Source organism: Dipodomys merriami, unplaced genomic scaffold (assembly GCF_024711535.1).
Source record: "Dipodomys merriami isolate MVZ:Mamm:240054 unplaced genomic scaffold, mDipMer1.0.p SCAF_13, whole genome shotgun sequence".
Classification (NCBI taxonomy): domain Eukaryota; kingdom Metazoa; phylum Chordata; class Mammalia; order Rodentia; family Heteromyidae; genus Dipodomys; species Dipodomys merriami.
The window spans coordinates 39,963,908-39,987,431 of NW_027202604.1; the positions used below are offsets into that span (position 1 = coordinate 39,963,908).

A 23,524-nucleotide genomic window follows, 5' to 3' on the forward strand; every position below is an offset into this window, starting at 1 on the left:
GCGGGGAGATGCGCAGCGGCCGGCGGGGCCCTCGGAGAGGCTGGGTGAGCGCTGCCCACTGCCCAGGCCAAGGCAATAAAACACGGCGCTCCAGGTGACAGATTCGGGGCTTTCTCGGAAGAGCCTGGCCACCTTTGTTCCTCTCTGCCTTCCGCAGAGTTTCAAAGAAAGCAAATTACCCTTCTGGCTGGAGCTCACTGCCCGGAACTCAAGGCAGAAGTTGGCGCTGCGGCTGCCCTGGGAGCTGCCGCCCAGCCTGGCAGGGAGGCACCGCGGGCTCCGCGCAGGGCGGTGGCGGCCTGGGTGTCCCCAGAACCCCAGCTCCGTGACAGAGGCCTGCGACTTGCCCCGGCCAGGGGAGGGCGGGGGCTGGACACCGAGTGAGAAGCTGAAGGGTTCCGTAATCACCTTGCCCTCTGCCCCTGCACTGAGTCAGCGCCGGGAATCATCGCAGCCGCAGCCGGAAGCCAGACCCCAGGCAACCTGCAGGCGCCCGCCGGCAAAGTGCGGCCGTGGGGGCTGGGCGGGCCCCGGCTCAAGGAGCATGGGCACACAGGGGCACCTGCGGCAGCGACAGGGAGGGAGGGCACGTCGCCCCCACACTGCACCCCGCACGGCTGTACCCCTGCGTCGCCCCCACACTGCACCCTGCACGGCTGTACCCCCGTGGCACACAGCCAGGGGCATCCATTGCACACATGGTGGCCAAAACTCGGCAGGCCGCGCACGCACCGCAGGTCACCTTTAAAGCCACCACCAGCAAGGAGCCAAGACAGAACAAGGCCCTGCGGTACTGGTGGGACAGGGATGCCACGTGTGGGCTTTCTGGTTTTGCATGCTCTCTCTCTCTTGCTGGTCCCAGGCTTTCATTCTGGGCCTGGGCGCTGTACTGTCCCTGAGTTACTTTTTGCTAGCACTCTACCACTTGAGCCATAGTGACACTTCCAGCTTTTTCTGTGATTAACTGGCAATGAGAGTCTCATGGACTTCCTGCCTGGACTTCAAACCCCGATCCTCAGATCTCAGTCTCCTAAGTAGCTAGGATGACAGGAATGAGCCACCGGCGCCTGGCTTCTTTTTCTTGTTCTCATTTATATTCTTTTACCAAGAGTGGAAGGAAACACATTGTTCCTAGAAGAAATTCTTCTTTCTCGAGGCTGGTGGCTGTGGCTCAGCTGGGTGTCCTCCTGGAACTAAGAGCCTGAACTGGGGTGCCTTCTCTCAGAGTCCCAACACCTTGGGAAACCAACAGGGAGACAACTGCTTCCTTAGAGGGATGCCAGGGATGGGCAGCCCACGTGGTGAATAGAGAGAAGGCTTGTCCCTTTATCCAGCAAATTTACCGCAAATACAAGGCCCAGAGAGGGAAAAGATTCACCTAGGTCATACAGCAAGCCAGGAGCGACATCCAGACTATCACAGGGCCTGGGCTGGGGCTTTGATGTGGTCAGGGCTCCTGTTATGGTTCATGTATATACATGGCATCTTTAAAAAAACAAAAAGTGTCTTACTACATAGCCTAGGCTGACCTTGAACTTACAGCCCTCATGCCTTCACCTCCCTAGGGTTAGGATTACAGGTGTGTACTACCATACCAAGTAGGTGGATGGCAACAGGTCTGTGCTCAGGTGGACAAGTAAGCTGACCGTGGCCAGAGGAAAAGCTACAGGAACTCAGCAGGGTGAATTCATGTCCTTTGAGGGGTTCCTATGGGTCAGTCACTGTTCTGGGATGCAGGATGCTTCTAGAATGACAAGGAGCGGTGGGAGAAAGCTGTGGGCTGAGGGATGGTCATGGGCAGGCTGAAAGAGCCACAAGGAGAAGCAGGAACTGTGGACAGTGAGGGTAAGCACCCGCAACAGTCAGAGCCTGACCAGCCCCCAACACCGGGTTAAGGAGTTTGGACTTGGTGTCACAAGGCGCGGAGAGCCACTGAAGGCTCCTGAGCAGGAGAGCAACATGGTAGGCTCCTGGACAGTGTAGAGGCCCCGGCAGTCCTGGGGACCCGGAGGAGGCCGCGCTGACATCCACCCTGCCACAGACTCAGGTGTCCTCCGGGGATGAGGGGCGGGGAGGGCACAGCCCTCGGTTCCAAACTGCACAGGCAGGGACTGTGCAGAGATGGGGTCTGAGGCACTATTTAACGGGGAAGCGGAGGCTCAGGGAGGGCAGGGAGTTGCCCAGTGAGCACAATGAGAACCAAGCCTGCCGCCCGGGCCTGCCCTTCTCCCAGTCCTCCTGAACCAAGCCAGGGCCAGGGCTGCATATTGCAGACCAGGCTCCATGCATCTCTGAGCCTTCCAGGAGGTCCATCCTGGATTCTGGGGTGTCTCCGGGCAGATGGGTCACACTGAACCTAGCTAGCATGCCTTTCCCCCGGCCGTGCCAACCTGGGGAACAGAGACTCTGGGTATAGCCACCATCACTACTTTGAGGCAGGATTTGGGTGTGGCTCCACGGTAGGGCACGTGCCCCCCGCATGTGCAAGACCCAGGTTCCGGTCCCAGGGAAACACAACCCCACCCCCCAGACACACAAGGGGGGATGAGCACTGCAGGGGAGAGGAAGGAACAAAAGAACAGGGCTCTCTCCTTTTCTTTGCAGTCTTGGGCTTACGTCAGGGCCTGGGTACTGTCTCTGAGCTGCTTTTGCTCAAGGATAGTGTTCTGCCTTTGGAGCCAAAGCTCCACTTCTGGCTTTTTTGGTAATTTATTGGAGATCAGAGTCTCTAGGACTTTCCTGGGCTGGCTTTAAATGGCAATCCTCAGATCTCAGCCTCCCGAGTAGCTGGGATGACAGGTGTGAGCCCCCAGCACCCGCCTATCAGGGCTCTTCAGATGTTGGTGATTGCTCTCACTCAGAGCTCAGCATCCTCACCACAGGGTTGGACAGCGGGTGAGCCCAAGGTCCAAACTCCCACGGCAACACCTGCCACAGGCTCCTGTATGCTGGTCCTCGGTACAAACTACCCAGGATTGCTCATTAACTTCCTGATATACATCTTCTCCTTGCTTCACAGGCAGAGCTCCCCTCCCTCCCACTGTGATACTGTGGGACTGAGCTACCTGCAAACAGGGACTTTTCTACTTATCGCTGCCCTTTTACCCCGGCACCATGCCTGCATAAAATTGCTGCTCGATAAACACTTGTAGTGTGGCCAGCAGACCATGCCTGCAGCCCCAGCCATTCGGGATACTGAGGCTGAGGATCACTTGAGCCCAGGAGTTTGTTGAAGGTTGGCCTGGACATCATTATAAGACCCTCTCTAGGGGGTGGGAATATGGCCAGTGGTAGAGTGCTTGCTTGGCATGCATGATGCCCTGCGTTTGATTTCTCAGTACCACATAAACAGAAAAGGCCAGAAGTGGTGCCTTGGCTCAAGTGGTAAAGTGCTAGCCTTGAACACAGAAAGGCTCAGGGATAGTGCCCAGGCCCTGAGTTCAAGCTCCAGGGCTGGCAAAACAAAAACAACAAAACCCTCTCTGACAGGCTCAGGCTGTTCCTTTGTCCATGAGCAGGGGAAGTTCAAAGTCATCGGTGGTGGGGTGGATCATTCTCTGGGCTAGTGGGTTAGCTGGGACAGAAGAGGTCAAAGGCTCCTGAATGCAAGGCTGGCTATGCACAATGAGCTGGCAATCCTGTGGGTTCTGACTACGTGCGTTAGGTCCACAATGGTCCGTTGTTTGAATAGACCAAGTGGCAGAATCAAGAACATTGTGATGCTATTTTTGTTCAAAGCAAAACAAAACCACTGCAAGCTTACTGAGCGAGTCCCAAACAAAGCTCAAAGAGGAAACTGAAAATAAAATGAAAGTAGATCCAGAAAGTGGTAAAAAGTGTTCTGTATCTGTGACACCTGAGGGGCGTGGCCAAAGCTGCATGTGAAGGGCAATGTATAGCCTTAGGGGCCTTTATTTATTTATTTGCAGTGAAGTTTATTTTTGAGGGAACCCAGGGCCTTGCATGTATGTTCTTGCCAATCATATATTCTGCCAGTTAATTAGCCACACACCTCCACCTATATCCTACTTGCTTTCGTAATGATCTGAAAGTACTACTTTTTATTTTATCCATTTTGTATTTCTTGAAGTATGTTATTTTTGCTTTGATTTAAAAGGAATCTTTGGCAGTTTCTCATAAAGCCAGCACATCTACCTTACGATCCAGCCAGTCATTTCCTATACAAATGAAAATATAGGTTCACAAAGATGGAATGTGAATATTCACAGGAGCTTAGTTCACAAAACTCCACCCTGGGAAAACCAAACTGTACATCCACAGACCAACTGCGGCTGAGTTCCCCTTCCACAGACCCCTGGGGGGCATCTGACACCACACAGTACCAAACCCCGTGGACACTGTTGTTTTTTCCCAGATGTACACTCTTAGATAAAGCTTCATCTACAAACTCGCAATACTAGCAATAGCTAGTAATAAAACAGAGCCATTATAAATGAAAGTTATTCACAGATGAACCGCTTCTCTCAGGATCCTTCCACTTAGCTCTTCCAGAAGCAAGTAATCCCGGTAACTGACATCTCAAAAAGGGTAACAGAAGAAGGTGGCCAACTCTGTAGGACGGAGTCCTGCTGGTGCATGCCCCCATCCTGCCTAGATGTCAGGCAGGAAGACACGAAGCAGGGCTGGGGGCCTGGCTCAAGGGGTAGTGCAAGATGCAGAGTTGACACGCATGGTGACAGAAATCGAGAGCGGTTATCTTAGGAGGTGGAGAGGGCTGTGGATGTGGCTCAGTGGGAGAGCACTCGCCTCTCAGGTGTGAGACTCTAGGTTCAATCTCCAGTGAGAGCGAGAGAGGGAAGGAACACAAGACAACTCTTTTGGGGCTGTAGGAAGGTTCCCTATCCTGATATCGGTGATGGCTACATAGCATATACATTTGTGAAAATTCATTAAACTGTTTAGAAATCTCTATGTTTCAATACATGAGTATTAGGCATCAATTTAAATTTGACTTAATTTTTACTTTGGTTGCTGATCAAAGACACACCCCAAGTCACTTAAAATGCTTTTTTGAACAAAAGAAAAAAATTCTCAGGGAACTATTATATTCGTGATGCAGAAGAGGCTGAGACGGGAGAATGACTTGAGCTCACAAGTTTAAGCCCAGCCTGAGAGACTCTGTCCTAAGCAAACAAAACAAACAAATAAATATCCAAACACTAGTAGCTCACACCTGAATCCTAGCAACTCAGAAGGCTGAGAGCTGAGGAATGTGGTTCCAAACCAGCCTGGGCAGAAAAGTCCCTCTGACACCATTATCTCCAATCATCCTCTCAAAAAACTGCAAGTGGTCCTGTGGCTCAAAGGGTAGAGTGATAGCCTTGAGCAAAAGAACTCACCTAGGCCCTGAGTTCAAGCCCCATGACCAGCAAGAAGTAAATAAGTAAATAACCAGAGAAGAAAACTTAAAATACAGATACCCAGGTAGCTCCACCTCGTGACCATTCTACTTTGGGTGCCCTGGCTGGGCCGGTAATCTGTTGGGGCTCTACCACTTGAGCCACAGCTCCACTTCTAGCTTTTTGCTGGTTAACTGGAAATACAAGTCTCTCAGATTGGTCTGTCCAGTCAGGCTTCAAATCAAAATCCTCAGATCTCAGCCTCTTGCACAGCTTGGGTTACAGACAGGAGACTCCAGCACCCAGCAGTTTTGGCAGGTTTTTATTGTTTTTATTTGTTTGTTTTGTGGGCATGGGTTCCTGCTAGGTCGGGCAGGCCGGTCTCTGATTCCTAGGCTCAAGCTATCATTCTCAATCAATCCTCCTCCAGCCTCAAGCCTCCCAAGTAGCTGAGACACCCTGTTCCTGCCAAGGACCGTTTAAACACTTGTAACATCGTTGAGGACCATACAAAATGATCGATGCAGGCAGATGGCCACTGGCTGCCGAAGAGAGGAATACATGCCTGTTATTGTCATGCACCAAGTGGCTGCTTGGTCCTTAAGTGTCCTGCAGACTAGACATTCCCCACCCTGCACAGGAGGGCACATGGCACCCCACAACTTGTTCCAGATAATTCTCCCCTTGTTCTGTTGAGGACAGCGGTCTGGCTTTTGGAAGCCTCCCGTGCCCCTGCCCCCCAGCCTTGGCACCAGCCCCAGGCGTGGTGGGAAGGGGAACCCCACAGCCCTGTCCATAATTCACCTGGGCTGCGTGCTCCAGGGAGGTTAATGGCCCGTGTGCCTGTTAAAGCAGCATGTCCAGGCTTCACCCCATGTTTACACAAAGAGCTCAGGGCCAGACTCACTGGCACAGAAACAGCACCGTGCCCTGCCCAACTGTGGCCCCACTGGGGCCTGACCACTCCTGCCTCTTGCACCCCAGCCTCATTCCTCACTCACCACCAGGAGTCTCTTAGGCTTCAGGCTTGACTGGCTTCTGCCCTGCTGTCCCCAAAGCCCATGAGAGCCTCTTTCTATGCTGTCCTCCTGATAAAGTCCATGTGCCCAGCACCCAAGGCCCTGCCACCTGGTCCTGCTAAATCCAACCCTGGCTCCTGGTCCTCTCTCCAGTTGGGACCCTGGGGACAGGTTCCTTTGCACCTGCTACGCCCTAGCCCGAGTGCCAGTCCACCCTGTTTCTACAAGGAGAGAGGAGAGCAGCTCAGATGTCACCTCCACTAAGAGGCTGAAGAACATTCTTCTGCCCCCTTCCCCCCCCCCCCCCCCCCGTCACTCCAGTCTTCTTCAGGACACCATGCATGGTGAAGGTCACTGCAACTGCTCCTCCCTCTGAGAGGTGTGAACATCTGGAAAGCCAACAATGTATCCTGTATCTAATGCCTGTTCTAACCTGACCAGAGCCAATGTTTATCAACCAACAGTGTACAGCACATTAAAAATGGACCTCCCTTTTCCCCTGAGCCATGCCGGGTCTTTCCAGATCCACCCACAGCCATGAATGCAAAGAACCAACAGCCTGTGCACGGGAAGGTGGGCAAACACCAACAAGTAAGGCACAGACCCGAAGAACCTGCGTCCCGCTCCAGTCCGTCCGCAGCAGCGGGGATCCGCCGGCTGCCTCTGGCCGTGGCCAGCAGCGTACCAGGGTGTCTCTGTAGCTCACTTCACAGCTCTTTCCTGTGCCCGGGAATGTGCCCGGTGACTCCCAAGTGTCTTATCATTGGGGACCTTTGGAAACTCTCAGAGAACCACAGTCCCCAAATTCCTTGATGGACAGACAAGGGGGGGGTTAGAAAACAGGGAGTCCAGAGCCCACAGTAGCTCCTCCAGCTGGGGAGGGTGAGGAGATGGGGGACGAGGGGGCTGACATCCGCTAACGAACAGCTCCCAGAAAAAAAAAAAAAAAAAAGAAAAAAACAGAGGCACCAATGGATCCCTTTAACTCACCCAAGCCTCACCTTTGGCCCTCATCGTCTCCGGCCCCCAGAGGCTCTTCAGCTCCCTGGGAAATCATAACAGAAGCCCCATGGAGCCAAAACTCACGGCTGGCCATGTGCAGTGCAGGCTTTCTGAAGCCTAATCCTGTCACTGTCCAATCCAGGGCCGTCTTCTAGGTGGCTCTCAACCGGTCCATCTGCGACTGGGCCCTGCCAAGCAGGGGTGGTGCAGGCAGCATGGGATGGGCAGAGGAGGGTGAGGTGCCGTGGGCAGGGGGGGCTTGGGTGCAGGAGGCAGGCTCTGGGTGCGCCACGGGCGGGCAGTACAAGGGTGTCCCCAGGGGACAAAGGCTCGGGCTGCGCGGAGGCCCTCGCCACATACCACTGTGACCTGGGACCTCGTGACACTCTAATCGGCAGCTCTGAAGCCCAACCCGGCTTTACAGCTTACCGCAAGCTTATTCAGCCTCATCTCCCTCAACCCCTCAAGGTCGCGGGGAGGCTGGTCCTGTGTCTCTTCTGCCCGGACAGCCCGGGGCTCCAAGAGAAATCACCCAAGGTCACCATGAAGACAGGGTGCACTCAGCTCCCCTAGCTCCCGGCCCCATGGGTACCAGCCCAACGGGCGCCAGGACGCCTTACCCATTTTACAGATGGGGAGACTGAGGCCGGGAACTAATACCCAAGGTCAGCTGAAGGCTGAGTCAGGCCTAAGAACCTCTCTGGCCGCCGGGCCGCTCTGTGGAGTCTCAGCAGGTGGTAGGAGGCCCCTTCTAGCCCCGCACCCCCGACACCGCCGTGATTAAACCCGGGCCCGGGCCTGGGGCCACCCCGCACCCCGGCACGGGTCCCCGGTGGAGGACGAGGCGGTTGCTAAGCGCTCACAGCTCGCTCATAAAAATAAACTCCTTCTGGCGAGGAGACTCAGGACCAGCTCCTCCCTCGCAGCCACCGCATGGAGACTAATTCAATTTCAGCGGAGACCTCGGGTCACACGGATTCCGGTGTGGGCCGCGCACATCAGAGGCCCCAGGAGCCCCCGGATCAGCGTCCGGGGAGCTCTGCCGAGCCGCTGTACGTCCCGGGGCAGGAAGCGGCCCCGGCGCCTTCCCGGGGCTCGGGCTGGCCCTGGGGGAGGCCAGGGTCTGGCAGAGGCTCGGCGGGGACCAAAATAGCCGGGCCGGTGGCCGTGCCCAGCACACGCCTCTCTCGGAGCACCCGAGGCCGGGCGGCCGGGCTGCGTCTCGGGGCTCCCGGAGGCGGAGCCCGCGATCCCCTCTGGGGCTGGGCCGGAGGGGGGAGACCAGGGAGCCGGCCCCAAAGAGGAACCCGAACGAGGAAGGGGAGCAGCCCGCAGGAAGACGCGTCTCCCGGGCCCTGCCCACCGCCTGTCACCCCCAGGCTGGCCCTCGGGGTCCCCCCGTCCCGGACTCGGGCCCGCGGGGCTGGCACGGCCGCCAGCCGGCCACACGCACACACACGCCGCCCTGCGGGTCCCGGGGGCGCCGTCCCAGGTGCAGCCCCGGGCACCTGGGCGCTCGGCCTCCGGGGGCCGGGGACCCGGGGAGACACGTGCTGTCCACGGCCCGGGCCCGGGCGCCGCGGCCCGCGCCAGGGAGGCGCGGGGGGCGCACGGCAGCGGCGCCGGGGAGGCGCGGGGGGCGCGCGGGGGGCGCACGGCAGCGGCGCCGGGGAGGCGCGGCGACCCCGCGGCGGGCGGCCCGCTCAGGTGCGGCAGCCGTGCACGCCGGGCCCCCGAGCCCCGCGCGCGCCCCGGGACGTGTGCACGTGTGCACGCCGCGGAGCACGCCGCGCCCGGGTCGCCCGCGGGGCTGGCGCTCACACTCACGCTCACACTCACGCTCACACCTGCCGCAGCCCCGGGAGCCCGAGCCCCCTCCGCCGCCGGGAACAATGACGCCGGGTCCCGCCCCGGGAACGGTGACCCCGGGCCGGGGGAGGCCGGGCGCGCGGGTTGCGCGGGCCGGGCCGGCGCTCGGTACCTGGGGCGGCGGCGGGATCGGCCGGCCGGGGGCTGCCCGCCCGCTCGGGGTCCGGCCCGCGGGGGCTGCGCTCCGCGCTGGCCCTCGCTGTCGGCGCGGCGCGGCGCGGCCTCGGGGCGCCCGGGGGCTCGCGGTCCTCGCGGTCCTCGGGGCTCGGCGCGGGCAGCGGGGCGCGGCCGCGGCCGGGGCCCGGAGCTCGGCGCTGGCGGCGGCGGCGGCGGCGGCGGCGCGGAGGAAGCGGTAATTTATAAGCGGCTTCTTCCTGACCTCGCGTGTCTGTTGTCTGAGCAGGCGGCTCTCAGCATCACCCATCCTGCTGGGTGGAAAAATACCAGCTCGGCCGGGCCGGGGGCGGGGCCGGGGCGGGGCCTGGCGGCGGGGGCGGGGCCGGGCGCGACGGCCACGCCCCCGGGCGCGGGGAAGCACTCGCGCGCGCACACACACACACACACACGCACACACACGCGCGCACGCGCTCAGCCACACGTATGCGCGCACGCGCGCGCGCACCGGCTCGGACACACAAAGAGCCCGGGCTCGCCGGGCCGGCGCGCGCGCCTCGGGTGGCGCCGCCCACCTCGCGGCAGAGCCGGGGCGGCCGGGCCCCCGGGGAGGCGGGGTGGAGGGGGCTGACGCGGGCTCCTCCTGCCGGCCGGGCAGCGCCCGAGACCCCGACCCGAGCTCCCGCCACACCCCACCCCTCCCCTGCCCACCTGGGGCTGTGGCGGGGCTGCGCCCCCTGCACTGCGGTGCTCGCGGTCTCCCGGCCTGGATTCCCTGCTCTGGGAAAGGGGCCCCAGAGCCAAGCACCCCCATCACACACGCGCACACGCGCACACACGCGCCAGCCCCAGCCCGGCTTGACCCTGGCTGTGTGACTTGGGGCAAGTTCCTCAGTCTCTCTGTGCCTTCCTCCATCTGTAAAATGAGTAACCACAGTGGCCGATCGTCGGGCTGCTGGCCCCCGGGGGCTCCCGGTTCCTGAGAGGTGCCGCGGCACTGTTTTTAAACGGGGATGGGGAGTGGGCCGTTCTTCTTGCCTTCTCGGATGGAGCAGGTCCTCAGCATCGACCACAGGCGCATCGGGGCTGGGCCTGGGCATGGGTCACCTCCGCCAGGAGGTCCTCCAGAAACCCAGCTGCCCGGTCTCCGGCTCAGCCCTTCCCCAGCCAGCTCCATCCATGTGTGCCGCACCGGCCCAGGCCTCCGCCAGCCTGGAGCACAGCCACAACTCCAGACGCGACCCTTCTTCACAGCTAGTGCCCTCACCGAGGCCCGCCGCTCGGGGCTTCAACCTGACCTCCCTCCAGAAGCCCACAGGAAAGCCAAACGCCGGCCAAGACACACCAGGGCCACTGCCGCTCGGTGGGTGCTGACCTAGGGGCCGCCAGCAGAGCGCCAGGTCATTAGGACCAAGAGGGCCATCGGCCAGACGGCTTGCTTCTCCTGTTGGTGCAGCGTGATCACACCCATTTAGAGCGAGGAAGCTGAGGCTGAAGGAGAAAAGAAGGCTGAGTCTCCCGATGTGTGTGAGGTTCCTCCTCCCTGAGCTGCGGAGTGCGTAAGGCTGGGCATACCAGTATCCCTGCACTCAGGAGGCAGAGACAGGAAGATAGGAGTTTAAGGACAGGTTCTGCTCCACAGCAAGACACTGTCTCTCCAAAAGAAAGGAAAACTCTCCAGACACCTGTGCCGTGCCATTGCCCACACAGCTCGGGGACTAAGGCAAAGGGGCAGGCCATCACAAATGGAGGAAGTGGCTCCAGGGCTGAGGTTTGAACCCAGAAGGCTTTGAGGAAGCCAAGGGCCACTGCGTGGGGTTGGGGGGGAGGCTCTGGCCCCTCCCTGCAGAGTCCAACAGTCATTCACAAGCCTGGCATGCTGTGGGCACAAGAGCCTTTCGCATATATGCGTGCACTGTATTTTTAGATGAGTTGCCCTGAGCTGGGCTGGGCTGCAGGCCTGAAGCTCTACACCACTGCACCTGGTTTTTATTTTGTTTAATACACCTTTTAATTTTTTTATTTTTGTCAGTTGTGTGGCTTGAACTCTGGGCCTGTCCCAGAGTTCTTCAGCTCAAGGTTAGCACTTTACTGCTTGAGCCACTTCTGGTTTTCTGGTGGTTTTTTGGAGATAAGAGTCTCACAGACTTTCCTGCTCAGTTTGGCTTTGAACCATGATCCTCAGGCTCAGCCTCCTGAGTAGCTAGGATGACAGGAGTGAGCCACTGGCACCTGGCTTTTTAACACACCTTCACGTACCACTTAACTATAAGCTTGGTGCAGGCCAGTGGAACAGCTCGGGGAGGTGAGCACTACCCCAGTCCCCATTGACAAAGGGGAAGCTGGAGTCACAGAGAAATTAAGTGACTTGCCTGCCCACAGTCATTCCTTGGTGAGCAGCTGGGCTGGGGTTCAAACCCAGGCCATCCGGGAGCTTCAGTATATCATTGATTACCAGAGAAAAATCAGCCTGGGGCTGGGGGGGTGGGGTCCCCATTCCAACCTCAGCACCAAAAGAAATAGAGGAACCAAAGAACTCAGACAGACAGACGGAGAATGGAGGGAAGGGTGGGAAATAAAAGGGCAGGAAGGGAGTCACCAACTACTCCAAGGCCATGTCCCAGTGGCTCATATCTGTAATCCTAGCTGCTCAGGAGGCTGAGATCTGAGAATCCAGATTCAAAGCCAGCCTGATCAGGAAATTTTGTGAGATTCTTACCTCCAATTAGTTACCAGAAAAGCCAGAAGTATAGACACAAGTGGTGGTAGCTTTGAATACAAGAAACTCATGAACAGTGCCTAGACCCTGAATTCAAACTCAGGACTGGTACACACACACACACACACACACACACACACACACAATGGAGCAGGCAAGTTCAAGGCCAGCCTGAGCTTCATAATGAGTTTAAGGTCATCTGGGCTACACAAGAAGATCCTCCCTTTAAAAGCAAGCAAACAAACACTCAGGGTGACTGGTGTTTTTACTTGGGGGAATAAAAGGGCAAAATAAGGCTGTAAATGGCCCAATCCCATTTGTCTGCAGTTTCCTTGGTCTGTTCCCCTGCAGTAGGTAGGTGGGTTCCCTGGGTTCCATGATCAGCTGCAGGGGACTGGAGTTAAGACCCACCCCCACCCCCACCCTACCCCGGCCAGGGAAAGCTGGCAGGTTCAGGAAGAGCCTGTGGCACCAAGGAAAATGCAAAGGCTGGCAACTAGGAGAGACCTTCAAGGAAAGCCAGGCAGAACTTCCTCTGGACAAGCCAAATAGTAGGCTGCAATTCCACTGGGACTAGCTCTTCTTATTTGAAGTCTGAAAATCGATGAGCTGGCAGCGCTCCTGGGGGCCTTGGAGGAGGTGATGGCCAAGTTTCCTGCTCCAGCTGCAGATACTTGCTCACTCACTCGTTCACGGACAGCCAGTGAGACTTGGAAAAGTAAATTTTGCAGCAGTTTTCAATCGTATCATAACATCAGTCCAACAAGATCTCTCATCCCTGTCGGAAGACTTGGTGTCATCTAGCAGGACACCAACAGCGATGTTGCAATGCTAACAGAGGTATAGCACATGCTGGCCCATCTGGCCAGCTCAGGAAGCCACTTGGCACCAGCCCTGCAGAGGAGAGCCTCGAAACGCCCAACTTCATTCCTGGAAGGATCCTTGACGAGACAGGGGACCTTTGGTGGTGAGAGATGGGTCCTCCTTTTGTCCAGTCACATTCTCCTGGCCACACCCAAATGTCCACAGAGCCAATCAGAGCTTCAGGCTGCTCCTTGCTGCCTGTTCACCCCCCACCCCATCCTGCGAACAAATCCCAGCTTCATCTCTCCCCCAGCAGTGTGACCCAGAACAAAAATATGACTGCTCTAGGCCTCAGTGTCCTGATTCCTACAGCCAGACTAACCATCACCCTGACCCTTGCGGCAGCCTGTTGGGAGAATGGAGTGGAGGTTCTAGGAAGCTCTGAGCATGGTCCCTGGCACACCGCCCACCGTGTGGAACTCAAGCTCCCCCCAGCCCTCCCCCGACAGCCCTCCCTACACCTAGCCCCTGAGTGTTTCCAGTTCTAGGCCCTTTCCTCCCCAGAGCACATTGCTTGCTGCTCTCCTGCAGCCTGGGGCTCAGCCAGACTTACAGCCCCAGATGGAAAGTGCCAGGAGGCAGGCAGGGTCCTTGGCAGTGCCCTGCACCAGCCTGGAGCCCAGAAGAGCTCAAGAAACCATTGCCGGATGTGGTTGTGGGGGATAAGGCCTGGAGGCCATTCCCTTCCCCCTCTCCCCCCTCCTCTCCCTCTCCCTCTCCTTCTCTCCCTTCCTCCCTTTTCCTCCTCCCCTCTCTTCCTCTCTGCCCCAGAGCCAGACTGGGAAGATGTCAGTGGTAGAGACATCTCCAACAGGGGACCCACAACCACATTTAGTTCATAATGCCCCAGGCAGCCACTCTGAAGTTCTACGCTCACCCAGGAGCAGGCAGGCACCACCGGCTCCCTTCCAGGTGAGCGCTGAGGCCTACTTCTTCCTTGGCTCCCTGCCCCCCAGCCTGCCATGTCCACTCCCTGCTGGGAACATAAAACGGCATGGTGAGGGGGGGGATGGGGGGTGGGGGGGATAGCTCTGTTTCAGATCAGGTTAGACATTTCTTGTAAGGTCAGCAACCCCACACTCAGGTATTGAAAATGAAAGCATGCATCCACACAAAGACTTATACAAGGTGGATGGCCAGGCCATTCAAAATCATCCCCAATGGAAAGAGCTGGGGCTGTACCCACCAGAAGACAGACATGGGGAAGGACTACAGCTGGAGAAAGAAAAGGACACTGGGGTTGCATAAAAGCAGGAGGGGTCTTCAAAACACTGGAGGTGCCATCACAAAGCCAAATGCCAGAGGCCACACCCCTGCAGTTCTATTCGCTTCGAAGTCAGGTAAAGCAAGTGATAGGTTGCAGCCTTCCAAGCTTGGGGGCGGGGGCTTGGGGGAGTGGGCATTCAACAGAAGGCTCCCCGGACCCTTTGGGGAGACAGAAGTAGACAGTACATCTGCAAAACTCCCAGTGCGAATTCACATCAGTGAATTTCCCTGTGTGCCTGGTCCTCTGGTTGATGCAAGCAACCTCAGGCTGAAAATGTTAGCCAAAGAAAATGAATTGCTGCCAGCCTGGCACCTAGGGGCGTTTCGTGCCTGTACCTAGCTACCCAGAAGGCTGAGCTCAGAGGATCTAAGTTTAAAGCCAGCCCAGGCAGAAAAGTCCTTGGAACTCAGTTTCCAATTAACCAGCAAAAAGCCAGGCTGGGGGCATGGCCCAAGTGGTAGGGTACCAGCCAAGCAAGCCTGCCAAGCAAGTGCTGTACTAGAAGAATTGCCTGTGTATTAGCTATGGAGACGATGCAGTATAACAAATGCTATGTAGCATTTACCTTGGACTCTGTGATATAAGTAGTCTTTTTGTGGGGGGGGGGGAGGAAGGGGGGAATGATGGGGATGTAACCAAGGCCTTACATATGCTAGGCCAGGTCACAAAAGCGACCACTTGTGTGGCTGGGAGCAAAGGGCCAGCCTTAGGACTGTGTGCTCAGCCACACCCAGGATTCTTTCCTCATCTTCCCATGGAGGTAGGGATCCAAGCCCTAAACCAGTGAGCACTACACTCACTCCCCTGAGGCCCTCCAGTCTCTGGCTCAGTTTCCCTGCAAGTGACAAGGGACTGAGCTACATCCTCTTCCAACTGGGGCTGCTGTTTCCATGCAGACTCCAGGCAAGCAGGGGTGGGATGGGCATGGTTCCAACTACAGGACAGGAATTCTCTGTGTCTGGACCCTAGGCCTCGGTACTAGGGCACCGGAGAGAGAATCAGAAACGGGATGGAGCAGATGTGTGGAACCATTTACCAAGCCCTGCAGGAGTTCCCAGACAGCTCAAGTCTGAGAACCATTGCTCCAGGCTTTCCCTTGCAATCAGTGGGAATCAGCAGGGCTGGGTAGGGGTAGCTGGGTGGTAGAATGCATTCCACAGACCCTGGGTTCCACCCTGATGCCAGGTGCCCCACTCAGAAAGACTAATTTAATTGTGCATAATGCTTTTTTAATTGACTGTTTTCAGGCAATGTGAATGTCCCGTCAGAGCCGGGACCTCTTGGCCAGGGCAAGCTAGGAGCCCAGAGCATCCCGATGCCTGACGCACCCAGGCTGGCCTAATTCCTCCCGTTCTTGCTGGGGTGCCTCTCAGCCGCTGCCTTCTTTTATTTGTCTATTTCCCCCTCCTGTCTGTAGCACAACAATTCAAAATATTCCCAGCTTCCAGACAATAAACAAAGCTGCAGAGGCGAACTCCTTGACTGCTTGTGCCCACTTATGGCCTGATCAGAGACCTGCTTAATTGGACCCTGAAGCCTTGGGATTGGTCTTCTGAGCCTGCACAGGCCGGGACAAGGTCCACTCCTGGAGTCTCAGAATTCCCTCAGCTCTAGGGGACCCCAGCCATTCCCCAAGGCCATTTCCCTATGGCAACAGGCCCAGGAAGGGTAAGTGATTTGCCCTAGGACACACAGCAAAGCTGAGAAGGCTCCTCCCCATGGAGTTTCAAGCCATTGGGGCAGATGTGTAAGCTCTCAATCTAAAATGACATCTGTTGGATTCTAAGCTCTGCCCCTTATCTGCTAGGACTTTAGACAAGGGTTCGGCCTGACACTGGGCCTCAGTTTCCCTATGAGGGAGGCACTAGAGCCCTGACCAAGGTCAATGTGAAGTTCAGGGCCTCCCAAGGTGACTGCTTGCAAATATTAGTATCCTTCTGATTATTTCTGCCAAGATGACAAAAACAGTCAGAAAGCGGAAGACCAGAAAGGATGGTGGAACAATACAATGGGCAAATCAGAAGGTCATGTCTCGGACACCTCACCTGGGCCAAGGTCCCATCTTGGAGGATGGGAGGGGAAAGAAATGGTTACCAAGAAGATCCCAGAGGTGTCCTGGAAGAGAAGAGGAGCTGATGGCTTCTAGGTGCCACTGGCACAGGGGTGGAGTGGACTGCCATAAGAGAACAAGGACCTGGCCTCGGGGCAGGCACCTGTCTCTGGCTTTGATGTTACCAGCAGCTTTTAAGCTATTATTCTCCACCCCGGGTTGAAAGGCTTGGGCTCTGCACCACCCTGACTGCATGAGTGCGGGGTCCTCTGCACACCACTGCTGGAAAGTTGGGGATGACATCAGACCATCTGGAACACCCCAGGAGACCTCTGCAGCCAAGACAAGGGCGGGAGGTGTCCAGCTCTGGAGATAAGGTGCCTGACCTTTGTCACTGAGTGTGGGCTCTTGTGTGAAGGGAGGTGGAATGGCTCCCAGCATTACTCTATTTTTCCTCATGGCAAAGTACATTGAGAAAGAAAAACAAAAACAAAAACAGCTGGGCTCTGGTGGTTCACTTGGTAATCGTGAGATCTGAGGATCACAGTTCAAAGCCAGCCCAGGCAGAAAGTCTGTGAGGCTCTTATCTCCAATTAACCACCAGTAAATTGGGAGTGGCTCTGTGCTTCAAAGTAGTAGAGTGCTAGCCCTGAGCAAAAAAAAAAAAAAACAAAACTCAGGGACAGGGCACAGTCCCTGAGTTCAAGTCCCACCTCCGACAAAAAAAGAAAAGCCACAACAACAACAACAAGAAACCTTTTCTGATCTTCAGTGTGCCTATGCCTTTTGTTTTTTTGGGTTTTTTTTGGGTCCGGTTATGGGGCCTGAACTCTGGGCCTGGGCGCTGTCCCTAAGCTCTTCAGCTCAAGGCTAGCACTCTACCACTTGAGCCACAGCGCCACTTCTGGCTTTTTTCTTTTTGCTTATGTGGTGCTGAGGAATTGAACCCAGGGCCTCATGCATGCAAGGCAAGCGCTCTACCACTGAGCCACCTTCCCAGCCCTGCCTATGCCTTTTGTGTGAGCCAAATTTCTCAGGTCTGGAGCATAACTCTACAGTCTACCTGGCTGTGGCCAGGCTGATTGTGACAGGAAGTCTGTACGCATGACCTTCATAGTTTATCACCCCTGCTCTGTGCCCCTGGGTTCACTGCAGGGCCTTCCACACAAGTTCTGGGACCCTGGGACCCTGGATGGGACCAAGTCTGATTTCCTGGAAAGCACAGAGGAGATCTATTCAAGTTTAGACCCTCCTCTGACTTACTGTGTGACCCTGGGCAAATTACTAGGCCTTTCAGGGCCTGATTTTTCTCCTATCATTGGAGACTTCCACAAATGAGACATTTTCAGGTAGAAGGAAGTTTTTCTCTTTTTGCTTATGTGGTGCTGAGGAATCGAACCCAGGGCCTCAGGCATGCAAGGCAAGCACTCTACCACTGAGCCACCTTCCCAGCCCGTTTTTCTCTTTTTGGTCAGAAGGTATGTCAGCAAGCTATGCTTTTGTCTTCAATATCAATTGCTACTTGTTAATTTCTCTTATTCCTTCCTTCCCCTTTCCCTCCCTCCCTCCCTCCCTCCCTCTCTCCTCTCTCTCTCTGTTAGTGATGGAGACGCAGCTCAGGGCCTCTCACGTGCTCAATATAAGCACTCCATCTCAGGCAACCCCCATCCTCACCTACTTTTTTTTTTTTTTTAACAAAGGTGCCCCCCAAACAGAGCCACCAAGCAATTGCACCCCGCTAAGCTGGCTGGCTTTCATTGTCTTCACTTTTAAGACTCCATCTATTTATGGAAAGGATCATGGACTTCTATTTATAGCTGTAATGGAAGTTTTACTTTTTTAGCAAACCATGTGCAAGTTGTGGAAAACTGAGTGTGTCTGGAAGAAAATTAAATGAGAATTTAGGAGGAGTATTAGTTTCCTGACAAACTGGGAGGCATCAAATAACAGTGACTTATCCCCTCCCAGGGTGCTGCGGGCTGCAAGGCCTAAGTCAAGGCCCTGGCGCCCTCCAAGGCTCTTGCCAGTCCTTCCTGTGTCTCCCTTCCACACTCTGGCTCACAGCAGGATCCCTCCCTGCCTCCAACCTCAGGTGGCATCTTCCCGTGTGTCTCTGTCATCACCTGTCCAACCTCCGTATCTCTCTCCATCCATGTTTCCCTCCTATCAGGCCCCCAGTCCTGCTGGGTTCGGGCCCACCCAGATGGCCCGTCACCTGAACTCCATTACAGCTTCCAATAGGCTATTTCCAAATTAAGTTGCCAGCACAGGTGGCGGGAGAGACGTCCGCATATCTTTCGGGATCCGACGCTCTTCACATAGCTACATGAAGAGTCCCCCCTGGAAGACCTGACAGAAGCCTGGGCGCTCTGCTCAGATCAGTCCTTTGGGAAGGATGCCGGGGACCAGGCGGTCCCTCAGTGCTGTCCAGGTGGCGAGGACTATGGGCACCACTCGGGCAGTGCTGGCATTTCCCTCTGAGCTGTGGCTCCTTGGGATTGACAGACTTGGCTCCATGGAGTTCCAGGAGAACCTGGGAGATGGGAGTGAAAGTTTGGAGGGGTGGGACCGAAGATTCCCCTATCAGCGGCCCTTTTGCTTCAACCAATGTAGTAACAGCAGGAAATAGACGGCCTGATCAAATGCACTGAAATAATTTCTTTTCTTTTTTTTTTTTTTTGGCTTATGTGGTGCTGAGGAATCGAACCCAGGGCCTCATGCATGCAAGGCAAGTGCTCTACCACTGAGCCACCTTCCCAGCCCCCTGAAATAATTTCTATGGCTGTGGCTGGCACACACAGACCCAGGGCTCCATCCCAGCACTGTGAAGGAGGGGGCTAAATGCACTTCTTTCTTCTCCTCCTCCTTGTCCTCCTTCATCTCTTTCTCTTCCCTCTCATCATGATGATGTTGATGTTGATGATGATGATCATTCTCCAGTGCTGGAGATGAAATACCTTAGGCATGCTGAGCAATCTATAGACTCAGGATTCTTAAAGTATTTTCAAAATTAGATTTTTTTTTTTTTGGTTGGTCGTGGGGCTTGAACTCTGGGCCTGGGCGCTGTCCCTCAGCTCTTCAGCTCAAGGTGAGCGCTCTACCACTTGAGCTACAGTGCCACTTCTGGTTTTCTGGTGGTTTTTTTAATTGGAGATAGGAGTCTCACGGTCTCTCCTGCCAGGGCTGGCTTTGAACCGCGATCCTCAAATCTCAGCCTCCTGAGTAGCTAGGATTACAGGCGTGAGCCACCAGCGTCCGGCTTCAAAATTAGAATTTAAAAATACTAGTTTAGAATCTGGCAGTATATAGCTCCATGGTAGAATATCTTCCCAGCAAGCCTAAGGGCCTGGGATTTCATTCCCAGCACTGAAAAATTAATTCATATATATATATATATATATATATATATATATATATATATATCACTAATTTATACATGTGACCTGGGTTTGATCTCTTAACACCAGAAAAAAATAAATAAAATTTAAAAACAGAAGCACATGTATTGTCAAAAATCTGAACTCTGTGGCATTACCTAGGGGTTTATTCAGCTCATATTCCATGAATCACTGTGGATTTAGCTATTCTAGCACCAAGTGGACCACCAACCTCACCCCTCAGACCTCAAGAACAATTTGGTTGCCAGCTGTGGTGGCACACGCCTGTAGTCCCAACAGTTTCAGGAGGCTGAGACAGGAGCATCTCAAGTTTGAAGCCATCTTGGGCTACATAGCAAGGCTTTTTTTTTTTTTTAAAGCTTGTCACTATACTCTGAGGTCCATGGGAGAGGAGGAGGGGGGAGCACGCACTGCCGTGGATTCTTGAGCCCTGGCTGGGGTGAGATGGCCCCTCCTAACCAGCAGACACTCAGGGAGCTGTGTGCGTCAGCTGGTTTGTTTTTATAAAACACACCTGAGCAGATGGAGGCCTGCTGTTTAGAAGGGAAGAAGGAAATATGGATGGCTGGAGAGCGGGAGCAGGCAGGCAGGCAGGCAGGGAAAGGCGACTGGCAGCAGGAATGCTCCAAACACTCAGGGGCCAGCCTCATTCTTAGCTCTTTATTTGCTTTCAAGTCACTTGATCCTCACAATTGCTCAACGAGGCAGGTAGGTGAGATTAGCTTCCAGGCCTTGCCAACAGGAAATAAAGCCACCACCCTCGTGACAGAACCTGGGCAGGAGTGGACACAAGCAAGATTGGACCCCTGCCCACCTGGTTCTAGCTGGCAAGGCTGGGGCGCCTGTCTACAGGAACATGGCCTTAGAGTGTGACCCAGGGTTGGCACAGCCTACTACAAGGTCCCTTTCTTTGAACTGCTGTCTCTATTTCTGCTCCTCTCTGGATCCTGAACACCCCTAGGGTGCGGTCAGCTCCAAACTCAGCGCCCACCGCCAAGCCCGTGGGACATGGAGACACTCTTCCAAAGGGTGGGCCCAAGACTCTAAATCCTGACATAGGCCAGGCTGGCGACTCCCCAGCCTCATGCCGCCATTTGGGGAAAATCCACCTAACCATGTCTCTCCTCTAAGCAATCATCAGTAGTTCCCTATTGTCTTCCAAATGATGGACTCCCTCGAGTTCTCTACAATCTCCTGTAACTGGACTGCCCAGCACCCACTGCAAACCTTCCCACCAGCCCAGGAAAGGATTCGATTCCCTGCAGGGTTCATGTCATTGCCGCATCTACCCCCAAGCGCATGGCTCATCCTTACACAGGAGGCTGAGCTCTGTCAACCAGTCTAGCCTGGGTGCATTTTGCTTGACTGCTCCTGGTCTGGTCCTCCCTATACCTCTACATCAGCACCTCCACACCTGATGTGGGATGGAGGGAGGCCAGTGGGCTGAGCCTCAAGACTGGCCCTCCAGATGCATCAGCGTGACCTTGAGAAGCTGGAGCCCTCTGTCTCCACACCCAAACATCCCACCAGGACACTGAACGCCAGCCTTCAGGCCTATGAATTCCATCTCATCCACCTGCACTCGGCCAAAGGAAGTGTGCCCACACTGACAGGAAAGGGCAGCAAGCTTGAAGTTGGGCACCAGTGGCTCATGCCTGTAATCATCACAGCAAGCTTGAAGCTGAGCACCAGTGGCTCATGCCTGTAATCATCACAGCAACTCAAGAGGCCAAGATCTGAAGATCATCTAAAGTAGCCCAGGCAGGAAAATTTGGGAGACTCTTGTCTCCAATTATTAGAGCTGTGGCTCAAGTGGTAGAGCACCAGCTTTGGGCACCAAAGCTCAGGGATAGCACCCAGGCCCTGAGTTCAAGCTTCTCCTGAAGTCTCCTCCACTCTCCAAGTACCATCCAGTCCCACCTGCTGTCTGCCCTCTTACTGCCTCTCTCAGTCCCATCCTACCTGGATACCCAGGATATTTGGCCCCTGCAGGTTTTCTACTTACAGAGAATTTGGGGTGAGAAGAGCCAAGATGTCTAACTTCCTTCTCTGTGGTTCTCCACTTCCCCACCTGTAAAATGAGGTTGGAGAGCAGCTGCTTCTAGAGTGTGCTGGAAGGATTAAAGAAAGGTACAAGTGTCAGGTGGATTTCTGCCATCTCAGGTGTAGTGGACAGGTACACGCAAGGTGGCTCACACCCATAATCCTAGCTACTCAGCAGGCGGAGAGTCACATTTCTGGTTTGAAAGGTGGGGGATTCTGGAGACTCATCAATAATTAACCAGCAAAAAGCCTGAAATGGGAGTGGAGGTGTGGCTCAAGTAGTGGAGAACTGTGCCTATAAGTGCCCAGGTGTGTGCATGTGCAGGTGTGTGTGTGTGTGTGTGTGTGTGTGTATGTAGCTGAATAAGAGCATAAGGGTCAGAGTTCAAAAATGAAAGAAAGCAATACTCTACATTTGAACAACCCAATTAATAAAATAAAATAAAATAAAATTTCCCAAGAGTCAGTGTTGGAGGAAATACATGGGAGACCTAAAGTTCCTTTTTTGGCAAGTGCTCTACCATTGAGCCACCTTCCCAGCCCTTTAAATTTCCTTTTTTGGGAAGGGTAGTGAAGAAAGTGAATTCAAGTGGTTTATTTGCAAGTATAAAAATAAAACAATGTGTCATGTGCCAGTGGCTCACACCTGTAATCCTAGTTCGGGAGGCTGAGATCTGAGGATCATGGTTTGAAGCCAGCCCAGGCAGAAAAGTTCCCACAAGACTCTTCAATTAACTACTCAAAAATGGGAAGTGGTGCTGTGGCTCAAAGTGGCAGAGCGCTAGCCTTGAGCAAAAAGAGTTCAAGGACAGTGCCCAGGCCCTGAGTTCAAGCCACACTGCTGACAAAGAAATAAAATAAAATAAAATAAAACAATGAGACAGCACTAGTGTCTCACACATGTAATCCCAGCTCAGGAGGCTGAGACCTGAGGATTCTATTAGAAGCCAGCCTGGGCAGGAAAGTCCTCTAACCACTAAAATGGTGGAAATGGAGCCATGGCTCAATTGGTAGACAGCTCTAGCCTTGAGCACAAAAGCTCAGGGTCCAGCCCTAGGACTGACACAAAAAATAAAGTAAATAAGTGAAACAATGAAACCTTTTTAAATTGTTTTGAGGAGGAGGGGAGAGTTACAGAGTTAAAAGGTTGATCAGGATACATTTTATACATGTGTGGAAATGCCACAATGAAACAACTGAGCTTAAAAAGTGAATCTTTTAAATAGCTTCTAAGTTGAAAGGGTTTAAGATGAATGTGGCAATCAAGCACTAAATGTGCACTTTTATTAGATCCTGGTTCCAGAGATGGAAGAAAGGAAGAGGCAAGGAGGCCCAGCAGCCCAAGGATGTGTAAACATTTGGAGGGTAATTTGAATATGGATTGGGTATTAGGGAAAGATTTTAATTTAATTTTCCCTGGTAATAATGGTAATGTATTTATGTAGAGGAACATCCTTGCTCTTAGGAGACATATAATCAATATTTAGGAGTAGGAGTCATGAAGTCTGCAAGTTAGCTTTAAACAAAGTGGTGTGGTGTGTGTGTGGGGGGGGGGGGCAAGTGAGCCAAAACATTGAGAGGCTGAACCTGAGTCACATATGTGAACGTTACACACGCACACACGCACCACACAGATCTGACCCTTTTACAACGAGAAGGCATAGAATCTGAAGTCCTGACTGTGGCCTGCGGGGTCAGCCAGGCCCGCCGGCTCTGCCCCCCTGCTCGGCCAGGTCCCCGCGGCCCTCTCCACACCAGGGCCCGCACGTCTGTGTGCGCTCACACGCACACGCATGTGCGCACACTCACTGAACCTGAG

At 54.7% G+C, this 23,524-nt stretch overlaps 1 protein-coding gene across 3 annotated transcripts in view; it reads right to left on the reverse strand.

The window, feature by feature from the left end:
* LOC138824843 (sodium- and chloride-dependent taurine transporter) overlaps positions 1 to 21,686 on the reverse strand; it is an 83,007-nt gene extending 61,321 nt beyond the window's left edge. The window contains exon 1 of one of the 3 annotated variants that reach the window (XM_070019211.1): positions 21,668 to 21,686. The gene's annotated coding sequence lies outside the window, so the exon portion shown is untranslated. Of the gene's footprint in view, positions 1 to 7,380; positions 7,403 to 9,362; positions 9,655 to 21,667 lie in introns of those variants that run through there. The other 2 variants (XM_070019210.1, XM_070019208.1) reach the window with 2 other exon arrangements.
* Between the last annotated feature and the right edge of the window lie 1,838 nt (positions 21,687 to 23,524).